Below are 18,288 nucleotides of genomic sequence, written 5' to 3' on the forward strand. Positions count from 1 at the left end.
CTCGTGTTTTGAATTGGAAAAATTTTCATTTTCTATCACATGTTGGATGGGTTTATTATATTGGTTTACCTTAGGAATGACAAACCTAACCTACTAGATTAGTAGTCATAAACAAAAAAAAAATTGTAGCTACCTATTGTTACATATTTTAAATTTATATTTTTTTTGGATATTAATTTATATTTTTTATTGAGTATATATATATATATATATATATATATATATATATATATATATATATAATTCTAAAATATATGTCTTTTATTTTAACCATAACATTTTATTTATGTACTAGACATGTATAAACAAAGCACTACATGATTGGCTATGCTAACAAATTTGAGTAATTCATGTTTGACCTTGTCAATTCAAGGCATTGTATGTCCCACTAGAGCTTGGAGCATTCAAAAACTTGGAAGATCGAACTACTAAAGTGGTATGATATTGTTCATATCTCTTCTCTAATAAATACTAGCACCAACGTTATGTCCATAATTGTAAGTGATAATGAAATTTATGGAAATATTGGTTTATACATTCATCTTGGTATCAATTCTAACAATAAAAAAATCCATTATTTTCTTCCAAAAAGATCCAAAATTTTGACTAAAAAAGGAAAATAATTTTGTTTCTCCAAATCTTCATTCTTTTTCTCCCATCAAAGAAAGAATGACCTACACACATATATATAATTTTAATAAATATGCAAAAATAATAACTTGCACTTGTTGGAGATTATTTATATTACAAAAATATGTAACAAGAAATTTTGTTATTTTAATATTTAGTTGATGTCATTTCATATGCATATATATTATATATATTTTTTAAGTTTGGTAGGATTCAAGCCCGCTACCCGGGGAGGGTAGCACAAGATTTGAACTCAAGATCTACGAAAGAGGGTAGCACACGATTTGAACCCAAAATCTCTTCGGTAGGTCTTCATTCCATGGCCATAGCCACTTGAACTACCCCAAACTGATGCATATATATTATATTTGAAAGAAAAAGCAATATAACAATTTTGAAAGAACACAATTATACAAATTATTTATAAATAAAAATTATATATTTAAAAATAATTTATTATAATTCCAAAATTTCATTATTTTAAGTGATATTATAAAAAGTATCTATATATTTATAATATTTCTTAAAATGTGTTATTTTTAAAATAATAAAATAATAATATTTTTTTTATATTTTCACAAAATTTCACAAATATAAATACATTACAAACACACCCTATCTTAAACACCCATATTAATTAAAATCACTAAATAAGAACTCTTATCAAATATATCTTCCTCAACTTTGAATCACCCTAAAAACTACACTCGTGCATGTCTGCTTTCGGCAATTTATAATTAAAGTGAAAAAAAAAAACAACTAGTTTAGGAGTAAGAACATATGTATCTTTCATTTTCTTTTATTTCGGGATAAATGGCACTTCGAAAACTATTTAAGCCAAAACATATACCTAATTCTTAATTGAATATAATAATTTATAATAGGAGTAGTCTACCTAGGTGGTAGAATGGCCCGTTTTCTGGCAATGGTCGGAAAATCGTCCGGCTCCGGCCACCGGGAATGTCTTCACCCTCCACCACCCTCTCGGAGCTCTGCCACCCTCCTTCTCCGCTTCTCCGCCACCCTCCCTGGCAATCCTGACATTCCCTGGCAGGGCCTCACAAGATATCAGATTCGGATCGCAGGGAATGGGGCCTGACATCCCCTGACAGACTAGCTATTGCAGCTGCGGTGTATTGTTCGGGAGCTCCTTATTCCGGTTCTATTCGAATTGTCACCCGCACGCTGGTGTTACCCTGTTGCATAATTGCCAAGATTGCAATGCATAATTATTGACCCGGAGAATCACTCCATTACTTTTTCTTTCTGGTGGACCAAATTTCTTCATCATCATTAGCCTCATCATTTCCTTAGTTTTTCCTGCATTTCATGGCCATGGAGTCTTACTCGCCCTCCGAGAACTCTCGCTCTCATCTCCATCTCTGTGCTTTGGCAGTGTTTCAGAATTTGTTGAACGAAGGTACCCAATGAATTCATTTGGTTATTTCTTACTTTAATTTTATTGAAAATTCAGTCGCTTGATATTTGGGTCTTTTTAATTTCAATTCAGAGCTTATCAAGAGTATTCATCTGTATCAACTGGGAGATGGCACCGTTTCAACTGTTCAATGAGAGTTTATGTTCTGCCCCAGCTCCTATAAGAAGATATGCCGTGACAATATTCCACTTGTTCATGCTTGTGGAAAGGAGAAGGCACAGGAGTTCATGGCGAATCCGAAGGAACGAGAAGAGCGCGGACTTTGGATTTGTATTCTCCATTATAACTGCAATCTCAGCCCTGGCAACTTCATAATTCCCAATATTCTAAACCTAGCCAGGTGGGCATTGCATGGCTTTGTTAGAAAATTATAAATAGCCTAGACTTAATCAATTAATGATTAATATATGTCTGTATATATATCTAGGTTTTCGCTATAAATTTGAATGGAGTTGCATTCGTATCCATGCAGAAACCCTGCGCTGAATGCCATACCAGAACTAGAAATTGACCTCGATCGCGTTGCAAGATACATACAAGCGATAGATTCTTCTCACCCTCAGAAAAAAATGGGCGAGAAAATATTAAGCTGTGCATTAGCTGACACGCAGTCCAGTTTCCTTAGCATTGAGAGTTTTTGGCCTGTTATTGCTGGCTTAACAACTGTGCAGGACTGTATTGATGATGCAGTCAGTAGGTCCCCCATTTTTGTTGAATGTACTCTGCGCATCGATCAGATTGATGAGTCTTATGGCATCGGAAGCATCTGCAAAGAAGATAACCCTAATTCTACCCCTAACCCCAGACAGCCAATCACCTCATACCTAAAAGGTATGCTGCTATTCTTTTCCTGTTGCTTACATTTTACTCTTTAATTTTATGAAGATACACCTAGCAGTCATCAAATTAAAGGATCCAAACCGTTGTAGTTAATGAAGGACAGGGACACTTGACATTAGTACTGCAAATGTCTCGTCATTGACTTAATGTCTAGTCATTGACTTATTTGTAGTGGCTCAGAATCACAGACAAGTATAATTCTTGCGTTTATCTTTTTTGTGTGGCAGGGTATTCATCTTGTCACCCAAATGAAGTAAGCTCAATCACTTGCAATAATTCAAGATACCTTCAAAAGGAAAACCACACTGCTGATCATAAGTCAAGTCTAAGTATAACAGACATGGCAGTCTTCCAGTCAATTAAATGCAGCCATGCACCACAGAGTTCAAAGAATGATGCTTCTGAGGATTCATCAATGTTATGTTGTAAGAAAACTAATGTGGACCTTCCCAGTAATGCTGGTGTAAAAGGTAAGAAGAGAAGGGCATCAAGTGAGGAGAAAGATGAGAATAGGCAAATCCACCGAGCACCCACCCAGCGTGTTGCCAACATTGCACTGAAGGATCTTGCAAACTATTTTGATGTGCAATTAGTGAAGCTTCAAGGAGTTTGAAGGTAGGACTTACAGTCTTGGAAAGGAAATGTGAAGAATTTGGCATCCCTCGCTGGCCACACAGGAAAATCAAGTCGCTTGATAGTCTCATACAGGATCTACAGGTAACTTCTACGGCTTTTATATTTGCTTTAGGAGCATCTCTGCATCCTTGAACTAACGTTATAATATCATGCACATTGAAATTGTGGTTCTTACTCAATGAGGACACCATTCTATTATGTCATTTCATTTAACTTCAAAATTATGAAAAATAGTAGAAAACTTGAAGCTAGTTCAATTCTATATTAATAAAGCGATGGTTTTATATAGATCGATGTCTTTGTTTCTATCCTCTTGATAATGGTAGCTTATGAAAGGACTAAAGATAAATTTCACTAATAAAATAAGAGAAGGCATTTGTTCAGCTACATTATGTTTATAACAAGTGATTTGTACTGTATGTTTCAGTCGGAGATAATTTTCCTATTGATTCAAATTGAATGCTTGATTTGGGGCAGGAAGAAGCCAAGAGACAAGAGAGAGAAGATAAGGCTGCAGCTATGGCAGCCATGAAACAAACAAGAATATTGGAAACTGAGAGACAAAAGATTGAGAAGAAATCTGGAATAGACATCCAAAAAGACACCAAGAGATTTCGACAGGACATATTTAAGAGAAAGCACAAGGCAAGAGCTCTTAAAAAGAAGTATGATTAAAAAAAGTCTTCCGGTAGAAATCACATGAGAGAATATGGAGATCCATCAGAAGAAGTTCCGTCAGTTTCCACCATCCTAACATTGATGATAGATAAAGCCAGAACTTCCCCATCTACCAATTAATTATTTGTGTTTATCTTTTGTTTTTTGTGACAGAATTTTCAGCAAATAAATTTTGACAACTTCCACAGTTTATTGCCAACAAATTTGATGCAGAATGACATGAACTCTTTTTGTGGCTTGGTGCAGAAATCTTACTTCATCAATTTTTTGTCAAAAAGACTGTGCCTATGAATGTATGAGGTGTTAAATTTCAAATGTTTGGAGATAAGTCAGTTTGGTTATTGACGATACAGATGTTTGTAACGCTATAAATTTTCAAAGTCATCAAAGCAAGGCAAGAAGTCTATTCATTGTTGCCCAAATTCTCTCAGAACATGTATATGGACAAAATATCCATCCATTAAGTGATTAATCGATATAACAGTAACATTGATGTACCCACAAATTGCAAATTCAATTTTGAATTCTTTTATATTTAGAGGCTCTGTGGTTTGTATATCAATTACTATTTGCATGTGTTTAAGAACCAAACCCTGCTTATGTACAGATAAGCTCCTTTGACATAGTTCTTTGGCAGCTATCATCCATCAATGTGAATCATAATTCCTTTTAACTTATGTAACTAAATCAACCAAGATGGTATCCAACTCATCCTGTCTCTGGTTTGTCCATATCACGATCATCTAGTTCTTGGGATATTGATCCAACTGCATTGTTGAATTGTTTTGTCAGCAAGTTCGGATACTCTGACCCCAAATTTCTTGCCAGCAGATCATTTATGACTAGTACTACATTTATCTGTTTACTCTTAAATTTTCCTGCCACAGGCTCACCATACTACATTCCAATTTTATGTTTGTCTTTAGAGATTGATTTGAATTTTTCACCTAATATGTTAATTTGTGCAATACATATCTTTTGTAAGGTGCATGTACACTGAAAAATGTAGCGACTGTGGAGCATTTGCCAATTTGTCATTTACCATTGTTTTATGCTTTTCATTCCTTGAAAGAGGATAAACTCCATAGGTTTGAGCTTTTGCAGTTTGTAACACGTCATTTATGGATATTCGTGAAGTTTATAACATGCCATTTTTTGGGAGGATGTAAACTCCATGCCTTCTAGTTCTGGCTCCGGCCACCGGAATGTCTCCACCCTCCGCCACCCTCTCGGAGCTCCGCCACCCTCCTCTGCTTCTCCGCCACCCTCCCTGGCAATCCTGACATTCCCTGCCCCCAGCCTGACAAAAAATCGAATTCGGATCGCAGGGAATGGGGCCTGACATCCCCTGACAGACTACTCCGATCGGGGACAAGCTATTGCAGTTGCGGTGTATCCGGAGAATCAGCGATATACCTTAACTGAATTGAACAACCAGACCTTAGCCGGTCAATTCTTCTGGTCATAAATTCTACAACAGCTAAAGTCTAGTTTTTGCATTTGCTGCACTATTTTGGCTTTGTTTTGACTGAGTTCAGACAGTCTCAGAATCCTCTGGTTCTTTGTGTTGAAATGGAAGGAAAAGAAGAAGACGTTAAGCTCGGGGCGAACAAGTATTCCGAGAGGCAGCCGCTGGGGACTGCAGCATAGATGAGGGAAAAGGATTACAAGGAGCCTGATCCCGCGCCACTGTTCGAACCCAGGGAGTTGGTGTCATGGTCCTTCTGGAGGGAGGGTGTTGCAGAGTTCATGGCGACTTTCTTGTTTCTTTACGTCACAATCCTCACGGTCATGGGTGTCAAGAGGGTCGACAATGTTTGCACTGGATCTGTTGGAATTCAGGGGATTGCATGGGCCTTTAGGGGAATGATCTTCTCTCTCGTCTATTGCACAACCGATATTTCAGGTGGTCACATTAACCCAGCAGTGACCTTTGGGCTGTTCTTGGCCGGAAAGTTGTCTCTGCCCCGAGTTGTGTTCTACATGATATGTAAGTGCTTGGGAGCCATCTGTGGCGCTGGTGTTGTGAAGGGATTCATGGAAGGTGAGTACCAAGCGGACGGTGGAGGTGCTAACTCTGTGGCTCATGGCTACACCAAGGGAGATGGCTTGGGTGCTGAGATTGTGGGAACCTTCGTTCTGGTCTACACCGTTTTCTCTGCTACCGATGCCAAACGAAGCGCCCAGGATTCTCACGTTCCTCTGCTAGCACCACTTCCAATAGGGTTTTGCAGTTTTTCTGGTTCACCTTGCCACAATTCCCATCACTGGAACTGGCATCAACCCTGCCTGAAGCTTGGGAGCTGCCATCATCTACAACAAGTCTCATGTTTGGGATGACCATTGGATTTTCTGGGTCGGTCCATTCTTGGGCGCTGGCTTGGCAGCTATTTACCACCAGATGATCATTCATGCCATTCCCTTCAAAACTCGCTCCTAGAAACAACCCAGTCTAGCCCAGCATATTGGAGAGGGGCCTTAAACTTTAAGGCTGAGAGGTCTGTTAACGCATGTGTATTGTCGTCTGATAAATGGTTTTACAGGATGGATGATATCCATATATTATGTTTTAATTGTGATTTAGGCCAGCGGAAGCCACTGGCAGATTCTGCTCTTGTGGGCTTCAGTGGAGTGTATTATTCCTATCACTGTAAAATAATGGACACTTTGGTTGTTGCACTCAGTGGGTCTGTCTGTAAATTTCGTCTTTATCTTCTTTTTTAATGGAAGTTATAGCCAGTGTGGTTGAAAAAAAAGTCTAGTTTCTGGAACAGCTAATTCTGGTTTCTGAAACGAGTTTAACGAACAGCAGGCGTGACTTCAGTTAGGAAAACCATCTTCTCTGGTTTCTTTTCATTTATATAACATACATTGTTATTGTTATTATCGTGCCTGAATGATATAGTGTGTTCATTCCTTACCATCTGTGAGTGATTTAATAGCTTTCATCGTTATCTTCATCTTTGAATTTTATAAAATCTTATTTTTCTGTCTTCATTGCATTCTTTCCTGATATCTGCAATGCAAAAGAAAAGAAAGGGAGCCATCAACAGCAGGGGCTGTCATAAAATGTCATTCGCAGAAGAGGATTCAGGGTACTCCCCACTTGAGAGAATATTTACAGGATGTACCCACTTTTGGAAATCCTCTTATGCATAACCAGTATTTTCGCCCCATTGAAGGGTTTTTTGTGACTAAGAACGATATGGTAATGGAGGACATTGTTGTGGATATCCAGACAATGTCAAGGGAAACACAAGTACTATATCACAGAGCAGGGCCTCGGTTTGAGATACGTTTTAGCCCAGATGAAGTCCATGCTGCCATTGTTACATGTGGGAGGTTATCACCTGGCATTAACACAGTCATCAGAGAGCTTGTAATTGGTCTCTGGTTTCGGTATGGAGTAAGGGATATAAGAGGGATCAGGCCAGGCTATCGTGGGTTTTATTCATCACTACTCCTTTTCATTATGAATCAACATGTCTCTAGTGGAATCATATCCACCAATAATGTTTCCTATTATGGTCTTTGCCAAGTCAATTGATTTAGAGAATGACCCCAGGTCATTTAGGACTGCTATGAGCAAAAGCTTGAGTGAGTGAACTGCGATGACAAATTCATAAATGGCTAGTACTGACCTCCAAAGCCAAGGTGAGAATGTCGGTGCTTGATAAGAATGGAGCTACATTTGAGCCCTTGGCTTATGAGCTCAAAATTGAACTCAAATCATAAAGAGATTCTACTTAATGTCAATAGCATTCTTACAGATCCCCCCACACCTTGATGGCTATTAGTACTCTACTTCTAGTAGCTAATGAGGTTAAGGCAACCAATGTTGTCGATAACTGGCATTTGCTTGCTGGCTACTAGAAGGCCATGGATGAACACTACCTATGGCATTGCTGCTAGCAACTAGCCCTCATCTAGTCAATTACGTACTTACCTCTAGTGATTCTAAAAAATGAGATGCAACCAATGCCCTTATTTGCCATTAACTCGTCATTTACTCCTATTTTAGTTGATCCACATGGTACTTAATGGCTTTGCGCAAGAATAACAATTAGTTCTTGACTCAATAGTTCTTGAATCTTCAAAGTATCAAGATTCACGTTAGCACATCCAAAAAGTCATTGTGACATGTCGCTGTCTTTGCCGTTGAACCTTGGTGTGTGGTCTGGCATGCCACATTCTTCACCGCTGAACCACAACCCCATTAGCCTTTTCATAGATAATGCCTAAATGCTTTAATGTAATTACAATCTGATGGACTTAGAACCTTTAGACCTTCACGGATTATGAAGGGATTACTGGCCAGCCTGTTTTTATGTGGTTGACATGATTTATTAACTTGACTGGAGATGCTAAGTGAAATTTTCAGGATGCAATTTCTAATATGAACCCCATGAAGGGTATCCTATTTATTGTTGTGAGTGTTTTATAGAAATCACATTTTCTGATATCTCCAAACTTCAAAGTGATTAACTGATTGTCTTGTCTTAACTTAAACAGGGTGCACAATTTGATTGATAACAACTATAATATATGTGTGAAAGTAGCTCATCTGCAGAATACGTACTATTGAAGGATGAGCCTAAAGTAACAGGAATTGCCACAAAATCTGAGTAGGGCAGTGAACCTCTCCACTCATGTTTAGATTCCAACTCGGATGACAATTAAAATGAATGATTTCATAACTTAAGCCTTCAGACCTGGCAATAATAATCATAAAGCATACATGTATCAAACCCAATTGGGCTATCAAGTATTATTGATTGATAAAGACACCAAATCTCTGTAAACTTCAAAGAGTTGTTGAAATAGTTCCCTATTAAGCAAATGTGAAATCACTACACATCAGAACTTGAAGTCCCTAGATTTATTAATGAAGTCTTCTTGTACGACTAATAAATTTATCTGAGCTCAGATATAGCTAGATTCCATGACGTCAGAATTAAGAGGGCATAGATATGCTTCATCTAGGTCATTAAGGGAATTGCTTCATCTAGGTCATTATCCATATCTAACACAAACAAAGATTGATTTCAAAGTGGTGTTTTCCAAGAATGTATATGAATAATGAAAAATGCACCTGTTTAAAGCTACTATGGCTTTGTTTAATTTAACATTCCATGTAAACTGATAAAATAAACTAACAGTTGTTTATTCAAAGAAACTCAGTTAACGAGATTAATATGTTTCCAGAGGCACAAATATGACAATTAACACAAACTTAACCTGAAAATGTGTACTGAAGTTTCAATGGATGTTTCCAATTCAACTATAACTGGGCTTCAATTATTGACTTCGAAAAACCACAAATCTACATCTGGTCATCTTATACCCATGATTTGAGAGATTCAATCAATATTTAACAAAATATATTTTCTATATTTCCCAATCATTTGTGTCATGAGATGATATAAAACTATGATGATGTCAACATTGTAGTATGTTACTATGCCAAGAAATTTGAGGTTGGAGGCCTATAACCCTCCTCAATGTCTCCCACAAGGTTATTACAAACATTTTAAGAAAAATGTCATAGTGACCAAATCACTCTCTTTGTTTAATGCTTTAGAAAAGCAAATAACCGTATTCTATTACCCTGCCACAACTAAATGATATACAGACATAATCAATAAGAGCCATGCTAAATATGAGCTATAACTCATTCATATAGTTGAATTACCAATGTCAAGCCATTCATAGGCAAATATAAAAGAGATTTGTTTGACACTTCCATTCCAACATTGTTTCTTCACTTTATCAAATCCTTTGACAGTCTATTACCCACTACAACAGTGTTTGTTCCTCTGAAGATTCATTTGCAGATTTCAAGAATCTATTCACTTCCATTCCTGCCCTTCCAGAGATGTAGTGTATAGATACAAAAGGAAGTTACAAATTTACAACATACACTTTTTAAGCTTGAAATGAAGCCATAGAAAATGGATGCACCGTTAGAATTATTATTCAGAATTTCTCATTTTGTGACCAAATCACACTCTTTGTTTAATGCTTTAGAAAAGCAAATAACCATTTATATTACCGTGCCACAACTAAATGATATACAGACTGAATCAATAAGAGCCATGCTAAATATGAGCTATAACTCATTCATATAGTTGAATTACCAATGTCAAGCCATTCATAGGCAAATATAAAAGAGATCAATGCTGGTCCATAAGGCAGAGTAGAAAAGAAAAAAAAAAGGTACCTTAGATCACTAATTCACTCACTGAATGCTAAAAGGGACTAAAACAAGTATATAAGCAATGGGTGAAACTGTACACAGAATTGAACATCTTCATTTAATCTCAATCTAGTTCTCACATTTAGGTTTCTAAAATATGTGAACATGTCTTTGATCAACCAGAGTTTGTTGATGGAGAGGCAAATCACTTCAACAATTTCATAAAGGTGACTTAGACACTATAACCTTGATATGAGATTCAATCAATATTTAACAAAATATATTTTCTATATTTCCCAATCATTTGTGTCATGAGATGATATAAAACTATGATGATGTCAACATTGTAGTATGTTACTATGCCAAGAAATTTGAGGTTGGAGGCCTATAACCCTCCTCAATGTCTCCCACAAAGTTATTACAAACATTTTAAGAAAATGATTCAATTCGCAAGCTTCCAAAATCATAGGAAAGAATATTATCACCTTCCAGAGCATCAAATTGGCCAGGGAGATGAGTAAGAAGGCTCACTTCCTTGAATTTGATCTTGACAAGTCATATAATATAATTAAGTGAGGATTTATTGTAAGCATGCTACATGGGTTAGATTTTGTTTAGCAAAGCAATCAACACCCTTTTCTTTGATTTTTGGTAGACTACTCCCTTTGGCCCGAAAGCCAACCCCTATTACATTGAAAGTGATCAACTTTACAGAGAAATAAAGCTACCAGCTTCAAGGAATGAAATCCTAACAATAAACTAAAATAAAACAATCTGTACTATAAGAGTTATGTATCAAGACTGATTATGCCTTTGATAAGCTCCAAGTCGGATTATTAGCCTCTGTCAAGGCATGCTACAAACCGGATAAACTCGAAGAAATTGAGTTTACCATCTATCAAAAAATGGCATGTTCCAAACTTGACAGAACTCGAAGGCATGGAGTTTACATCCTCCCAAAAAATGGCATGTTATAAACTTCACGAATATCCATAAATGACGTGTTACAAACTGCAAAAGCTCAAACCTATGGAGTTTATCCTCTTTCAAGGAATGAAAAGCATAAAACAATGGTAAATGACAAATTGGAAAATGCTCCACAGTCACTACATTTTTCAGTGTACATGCACCTTACAAAAGATATGTATTGCACAAATTAACATATTAGGTGCAAAATTCAAATCAATCTCTAAAGACAAACATAAAATTTGAATGTAGCAGTGTGAGCCTGTGACAGGAAAATTTAAGAGTAAACAGATAAATGTAGTACTAGTCATAAATGATCTGCTGGCAAGAAATTAGGGGTCAGAGTATCTGAACTTGCTGACAGAACAATTCAACAATGCAGTTGGATCAATATCCCGAGAACTGGATGATCGTGATATGGACAAACCAGAGACAGGATGAGTTGGATACCAGCTTGGCTGATTTAGTTACATAAGTTAAAAGGAATTATGATTCACATTGATGGATGATAGCTGCCAAAGAACTATGACAAAGGAGCTTATCTGTACATAAGCAGGGTTTGGTTCTTAAACACATGCAAATAGTAATTGATATACAAACCATAGAGCCTCTAAATATAAAAGAATTCAAAATTGAATTTGCAATTTGTGGGTACTTCAATGTTACTGTTATATCGATTAATCACTTAATGGATGGATATTTTGTCCATATACATGTTCTGAGAGCATTTGGGCAACAATGAATAGACTTCTTGCCTTGCTTTGATGACTTTGAAAATTTATAGCGTTACAAACATCTGTATCGTCAATAACAAAACTGACTTATCTCCAAACATTTGAAATTTAACACCTCATACATTCATAGGCACAGTCTTTTTGACAAAAAATTGACGAAGTAAGATTTCTGCACCAAGCCACAAAAAGAGTTCATGTCGTTCTGCATCAAATTTGTTGGCAATAAACAGTGGAAGTTGTCAAAATTTATTTGCTGAAAATTCTGCCACAAAAAACAAAAGATAGACACAAATAATTAATTGGTAGATGGGGAAGTTCTGGCTTTATCTATCATCAATGTTAGGATGGTGGAAACTGATGCAACTTCTTCTGATGGATCTCCATCTTCTCTCATGTGATTTCTACCAAAAGACTTTGTTTAATCATACTTCTTTTTAAGAGCTCTTGCCTCGTGCTTTCTCTTAAATATGTCCTGTCGAAATCTCTTGGTGTATTTTTGGATGTCTATTCTAGATTTCTTCTCAATCTTTTGTCTCTCAGTTTCCAATATTCTTGTTCTTTTCATGGCTGCCATAGCTGCAGCCTTATCTTCTCTCTCCTGTCCCTTGGCTTCTTCCTGCCCCAAATCAAGCATTCAATTTGAATCAATAGGAAAATTATCTCCGACTGAAACATACAGTACAAATCACTTGTTATAAACATAATGTAGCTGAACAAATGCCTTCTCTTTTTTTATTAGTGAAATTTATCGTTAGTCCTTTCATAAGCTACCATTATCAAGAGGATAGAAACAAAGACATCGATCTATATAAAACCATCGCTTTATTAATATAGAATTGAACTAGATTCAAGTTTTCTACTATTTTTCATAATTTTGTAGTTAAATGAAATGACATAATAGAATGGTGTCCTCACTGAGTAAGAACCACAATTTCAATGTGCATGATATTATAATGTTAGTGCAAGGATACATAGATGCTCCTAAAGAAAATATAAAAGCCGTAGAAGTTACCTGTAGATCCTGTATGAGACTATCAAGCGACTTGATTTTCCTGTGTGGCCAGCGAGGGATGCCAAATTCTCTACATTTCCTTTCCAAGACTGTAAGCCCTACCTTCAAACTCCTTGAAGCTTCAATGATTGGCACATCAAAATATTTTGCAAGATCCTTCAGTGCAATGTTGGCAACACGCTGGGTGGGTGCTTGGTGGATTTGCCTATTCTCATCTTTCTCCTCACTTGATGCCATTCTCTTCTTACCTTTTACACCAGCACTAATGGGAAGGTCCACATTAGTTTTCTTACAACATAACATTGATGAATCCTCAGAAGCATCATTCTTTGAACTTTGTGGTGCATGGCTGCATTTAATTGACTGGAAGACTTCCATGTCTACTATACTTAGACTTGACTTCTGATCAGTAGTGTGGTTTTCCTTTTCAAGGTATCTTGAATTATTGCAAGTGATTGAGCTTACTTCATTTGGGTGACAAGATGAACACCCTGCCACACAAACAAGATAAACGCAACCATTATATTTGTCTGTGATTCTAAGCCACTACAAATAAGTCAATGACTAGACATTAAGTCAATGACGAGACATTTGCAGTACTAATGTCCAGTGTCCCTGTCCTTCATAAACTACAACGGTTTGGATCCTTTAATTTGATGACTGCTAGGTGTATCTTCATAAAATTAAAGAGTAAAATGTAAGCAACAGGAAAAGAATAGCAGTATACCTTTCAGGTATGAGGTGATTGGTTGCCTGGGGTTAGGGATAGAATTAGGGTTATCTTCTTTGCAGATGCTTCTGATGCCATAAGACTCATCGATCTGATCGATGCGCAGAGTACATTCAACAACAATGGGGGACCTACTGACTGCATCATCAATACAGTCCTGCACAGTTGTTAAGCCAGGAATAGCAGGCCAAAAACTCTCAATGCTAAGGAAACTGGACTACGTGTCAGCTAATGCACAGTTTAATATTTTCTCGCCCATATTTTTCTGATGGTGAGAAGAATCTATCACTTGTCCGTATCTTGCAACGCGATCAAGGTCAATTGCTAGTTTTGGTATGGCATTCAGCGTAGGGTTTCTGCATGGATACGAATGCAGCTCCATTCAAATTTATAGTGAAAACCTAGATATATATACAGACATATATTAATCATTAATTGATTAAGTCTATGTTATTTATAATTTTCTAACAAAGCCATGCAATGCCCACCTGGCTAGGTTTATAATATTGGTTATTATGAAGTTTCGAGGGCTGAGATTGTAGTTATAATGGAGAATACAAATCCAAAGTTCGCGCTCTTCTCCTTCCTTCAGATTCGCCATGAACTCCTGTGCCTTCTCCTTTCGACAAGCATGAACAAGTGGAATATTGTCACGGCATATCTTCTTATAGGAGCTGGGGCAGAACATAAACTCTCGTTGAAGAGCGGAAACGGTGCCATCTCCCAGTTGATACAGATGAATACTCTTGATAAGCTCTGAATTGAAATTAAAAAGACCCAAATATCAAGTGACTGAATTTTCAATAAAATTAAAGTAAGAAATAACCAAATGAATTCATTGGGTACCTTCGTTCAGCAAATTCTGAAACACTGCCAAAGCACAGAGATGGAGATGAGAGCGAGAGTTCTCAGAGGGCGAGTAAGACTCCATGGCTATGAAATGCAGGAAAAACTAAGGAATTGATGAGGCTGATGATGATGAAGAAATTTGGTCCACCAGAAAGAAAAAGAAATGGAGTGATTCTCCGGGTCAAGAATTATGCATTGCAATCTTGGCGATTATGCAACAGGGTAATACCAGCGCGCGGGTGACAGTTTGAATGGAACCGGAATAAGGAGCTCCCGAACAATACACCGCGGCTGCAATAGCTAGTCTGTCAGGGGATGTGAGACCCCATTCCCTGCGATTCGAATCTGATATCTTGTCAGGCCTTGCGAGGGAATGTCAGGATTGCCAGGGAGGGTGGCGGAGAATCGGAGAAGGAGGGTGGTGGAGGGTGAAGACATTCCCGGTGGCCGGAGCCGGACGATTTTCCGGCCGGTGCCGGAAAACGAGCCATTCTACCGCCTAGGTAGACTACTCTGTTTGCTACACACCATATCGACATGATCAGTAGAAGCCCATTTGACGGTCAAGTCATTTGTCCGTTAAATATAGTTAAAACTTTTATAAAATCCTAAAAATAATTTTTTGAAATTGTGAGCTAATCAGATTGATGGGAAAACCATCAAATATAATAAGTGGGTTTTTCTTGAAATTTCAATCTGAATATCACTTACTAAGACCAGCGATAACTGTCTAGGAAAAAAAATCAAAATTTTTTGAAAAGTATATATAGAATTGGAATTGGTTTGTTTTTTTTTTTTTTCGAAAGTGGAAAAACCTATGAAGCTTAGTTGTCAAACCAACAGTGAGGACAGCCATCTCTCGCTGCTATCCGCGAGTGTGGGTTGACGCATCACTGTTATCAAGGAAAACCACGCCACCTGTAATAACCCGCTGGTGGTCAGTAAGGGAGTGGGTTTCACTCTTGCACGATGCCTCTGGGTCTTGGGCCGTTAACCTGTTTCCTTACGTCCGAGGAAGACGAGCTCTTAGCCAAGCAGAAATAGTTTTACCGCATACTCGGGATCTAGAATTGGAATTGGTTGTTAAAGGTTTTTTTAAATGTTTTCTCAAATCTAATATTTGAAAAAAAAAAATTTTTTTTTCAAAATTTATAAAATTTCTTGGAAAAAAATACAACATAACCAAACTCGTATTAATATATGATTTTATAAGTTTGTATACTTAGGCTTGATTTTACTAATGATGTACTGCATGGACAAAAAGTATATTTCAAGCCGTTCATTCCATACATTTTATAATTTTGTATAGCTAGGTTTGATTTTAATAATGATGTACTGCATTACATTTCATAGGAGAGGACAAAAAATTATATATCAAGCAGTTCATTCCACACCAAATAACTTTCAGAGTTTAAACCTCCCGTAGTTTTTCAAATATGTATGTTCCATGTAAAGGTTGCTCTTATTCAAGTAGAGAATCAATAAAGCTGCAGATTCACGGTCCTCAGTCCACACGAGATTGATGATAATGTATTATTCAGAAATAGACAACGTTGGAATTTCAAAGCAGACTTATTTTTTATCATTTTTGTAAGATTCTTGACGATTTCAAAAAAAAGATAATGACAGTTTTGTAAATTTTTAAAATATTGAAAGCAAAAGTCCCTCTTATTCAAATAAAGGTTCAATAAAGCTGCATATTCACGGACCTCCAGAGTCCAGACGCGATTGATTGAAAATGAACTAAAGGATCACTAAAGCTGCATATTCACGACCCTCCAGAGTCCAGACGCGATTGATTGAAAATGCAGTAAGACATCGACGTATGCGAAGTGAACATCGAAAAACTAGAAGCATGAGCATGAGCATGAACATCGAAAGACTAATTATTGATTCCAAGTTAATGGACAATTTCGTAGCATGAGCATGTATTACAGTGGGAAAAAACAAATCCCTAAAGGACAGCCAGACATCATAATGTTCCAACATAGTCCTGAGAGGAACTATTTCCCTGGTCAAGCAAATCGCGCAAGCTAATGCCGTACACTAAATCTTAGGAGTTAGGAGTTGATGGACGAAAAAGATCAAATCTATATATATTGATTAACAAAATTAAGTTAGATTTTAATGTAATAATAATAATTTAAGTTTAATGTATTTTCTTTCTTTAAGTAGGTTAAACGTGGAGGCTAGGTTGTTTACTGAATGGAAGGATGGGATATTTATTATTATGATTGTGAGGTCCTTTGAATAGTTTTTCTAATTTTCTAAAACGTGCTTTCTATTTCAGATTTGTTTTTATGAAGGATGGGATATTTATAGTTTTTCTAATTTTCTAAAACGTGCTTTCTATTTCAGATTTGTTTTTATGAAGGATGGGATATTTATTATTATGATGGTAACGTCTTTTGAATAGTTTTTCTAATTTTCTAAAATGTGTTTTTTATTTCAGATTTTTTTGGCTTACTTTTCAACTAGAAATTGATGGTCACTAGTTAAATTAGATGATAAGTTTATAATTTTGTAAAGAGAAATTCATATGGTGTAAAATTAATTTTATATATAATGGTATTGTTGTTTTGGTTAGTTGGAAAGAATGAGAGTTATTGAATTGAGACTTCTGTGATCCATATCATATTTTTGAAGAATTTTTTGGCGAAAATCACATGGAGAGATTTTTGTGGAAGCGTTCGAACCAACCAGTGTGGTTCAACCTCACGACAACTTGAATGAGCAGATCTCGCTATGCACTTTAAATAGATAGAGCAGAATATCCAATGACTCAAATTTCTTGATAAGGTAGTGGCTAAAAAGACAACAGCTAGATTTGACCTGAAAAGACAACAGCTCGATTTGACCTGATAAATGCTAGTTTGACCATGATAAGGGGTATTATATTAGTTTATATTATATATAGAATAAATTAATATAATATAATAAGTAAATCATAAAATAAATTAATTTTAAATATATTAATAAATCTAAATTAATTTAAAATGGTTAGAAATATATAGTAGAAAAAGTAAAAACTAATAATAAATAAATAAATAATTTCAAATATATTAATTAATAAGAATAAAAATAAAATTAATTTTGAACTGTTAGATAAAAATATTAGTTAGTTATAATAGCTAGTTTAACCATGATAAGGGGTATTATATTAATTTATATTATTTATTTATTTTAAAGAAAATTAGGTTATTAATATAGAATAAATTAGTATAATATAATAAGTAAATCATAAAATAAATTAATTTCAAATATATTAATATTTTAATAAATCTAAAAAAATGGTTAGAAATATAAATAGAATAAGTAAAATTAATAAGTAAATCAATAAAATAAATAAATAAATAAATAATTTCAAATATATTAATTAATAAGAATAAAATTAATTTTAAATTTTAAATTGTTAGATAAAAATATTAGTTAGTAATATAAATATTCGTCAAAAAATTAGAGAACTCAAGGATTGGAAATATAAAACTTAATTCAAGGTCTATTTAATAGTAAAAAAAGAATGTATATTAATTATAAAATAGATTAATTTTAAAATTAACTTTATGTAAAATAAGTTTA

The 18,288-nt window shown here is 35.7% G+C and overlaps 1 long non-coding RNA gene and 3 pseudogenes across 3 annotated transcripts; 2 read left to right on the plus strand and 2 right to left on the minus strand.

Annotated features, from left to right (window-relative positions):
- The first annotated feature begins 2,637 nt into the window (after positions 1 to 2,637).
- Positions 2,638 to 4,219, plus strand: LOC149226533 (uncharacterized; annotated as a pseudogene). The gene is made up of 3 exons (XR_016248291.1): positions 2,638 to 2,899; positions 3,136 to 3,625; positions 4,022 to 4,219. The product of XR_016248291.1 is annotated as an uncharacterized LOC149226533 (transcript).
- A 1,515-nt stretch (positions 4,220 to 5,734) lies between these two features.
- Positions 5,735 to 6,972, plus strand: LOC149226534 (putative aquaporin PIP1-4 pseudogene; annotated as a pseudogene).
- A 5,233-nt stretch (positions 6,973 to 12,205) lies between these two features.
- LOC149226535 (protein RKD5 pseudogene) lies at positions 12,206 to 13,508 on the minus strand (annotated as a pseudogene). The gene is made up of 2 exons (XR_016248292.1): positions 13,131 to 13,508; positions 12,206 to 12,734 (listed from the first exon to the last, which is right to left on the minus strand). The product of XR_016248292.1 is annotated as a protein RKD5 pseudogene (transcript).
- A 55-nt stretch (positions 13,509 to 13,563) lies between these two features.
- Positions 13,564 to 14,072, minus strand: LOC149226536 (uncharacterized). The gene is made up of 2 exons (XR_016247054.1): positions 13,858 to 14,072; positions 13,564 to 13,621 (listed from the first exon to the last, which is right to left on the minus strand). It is a non-coding gene; the product is annotated as an uncharacterized LOC149226536 (long non-coding RNA).
- Positions 14,073 to 18,288: the final 4,216 nt, after the last annotated feature.

This window comes from Pinus tabuliformis, chromosome J (assembly GCF_031772625.1).
Source record: "Pinus tabuliformis cultivar Carrire ecotype Pingquan chromosome J, CPIR1, whole genome shotgun sequence".
Taxonomy (NCBI): Eukaryota; Viridiplantae; Streptophyta; class Pinopsida; order Pinales; family Pinaceae; genus Pinus; species Pinus tabuliformis.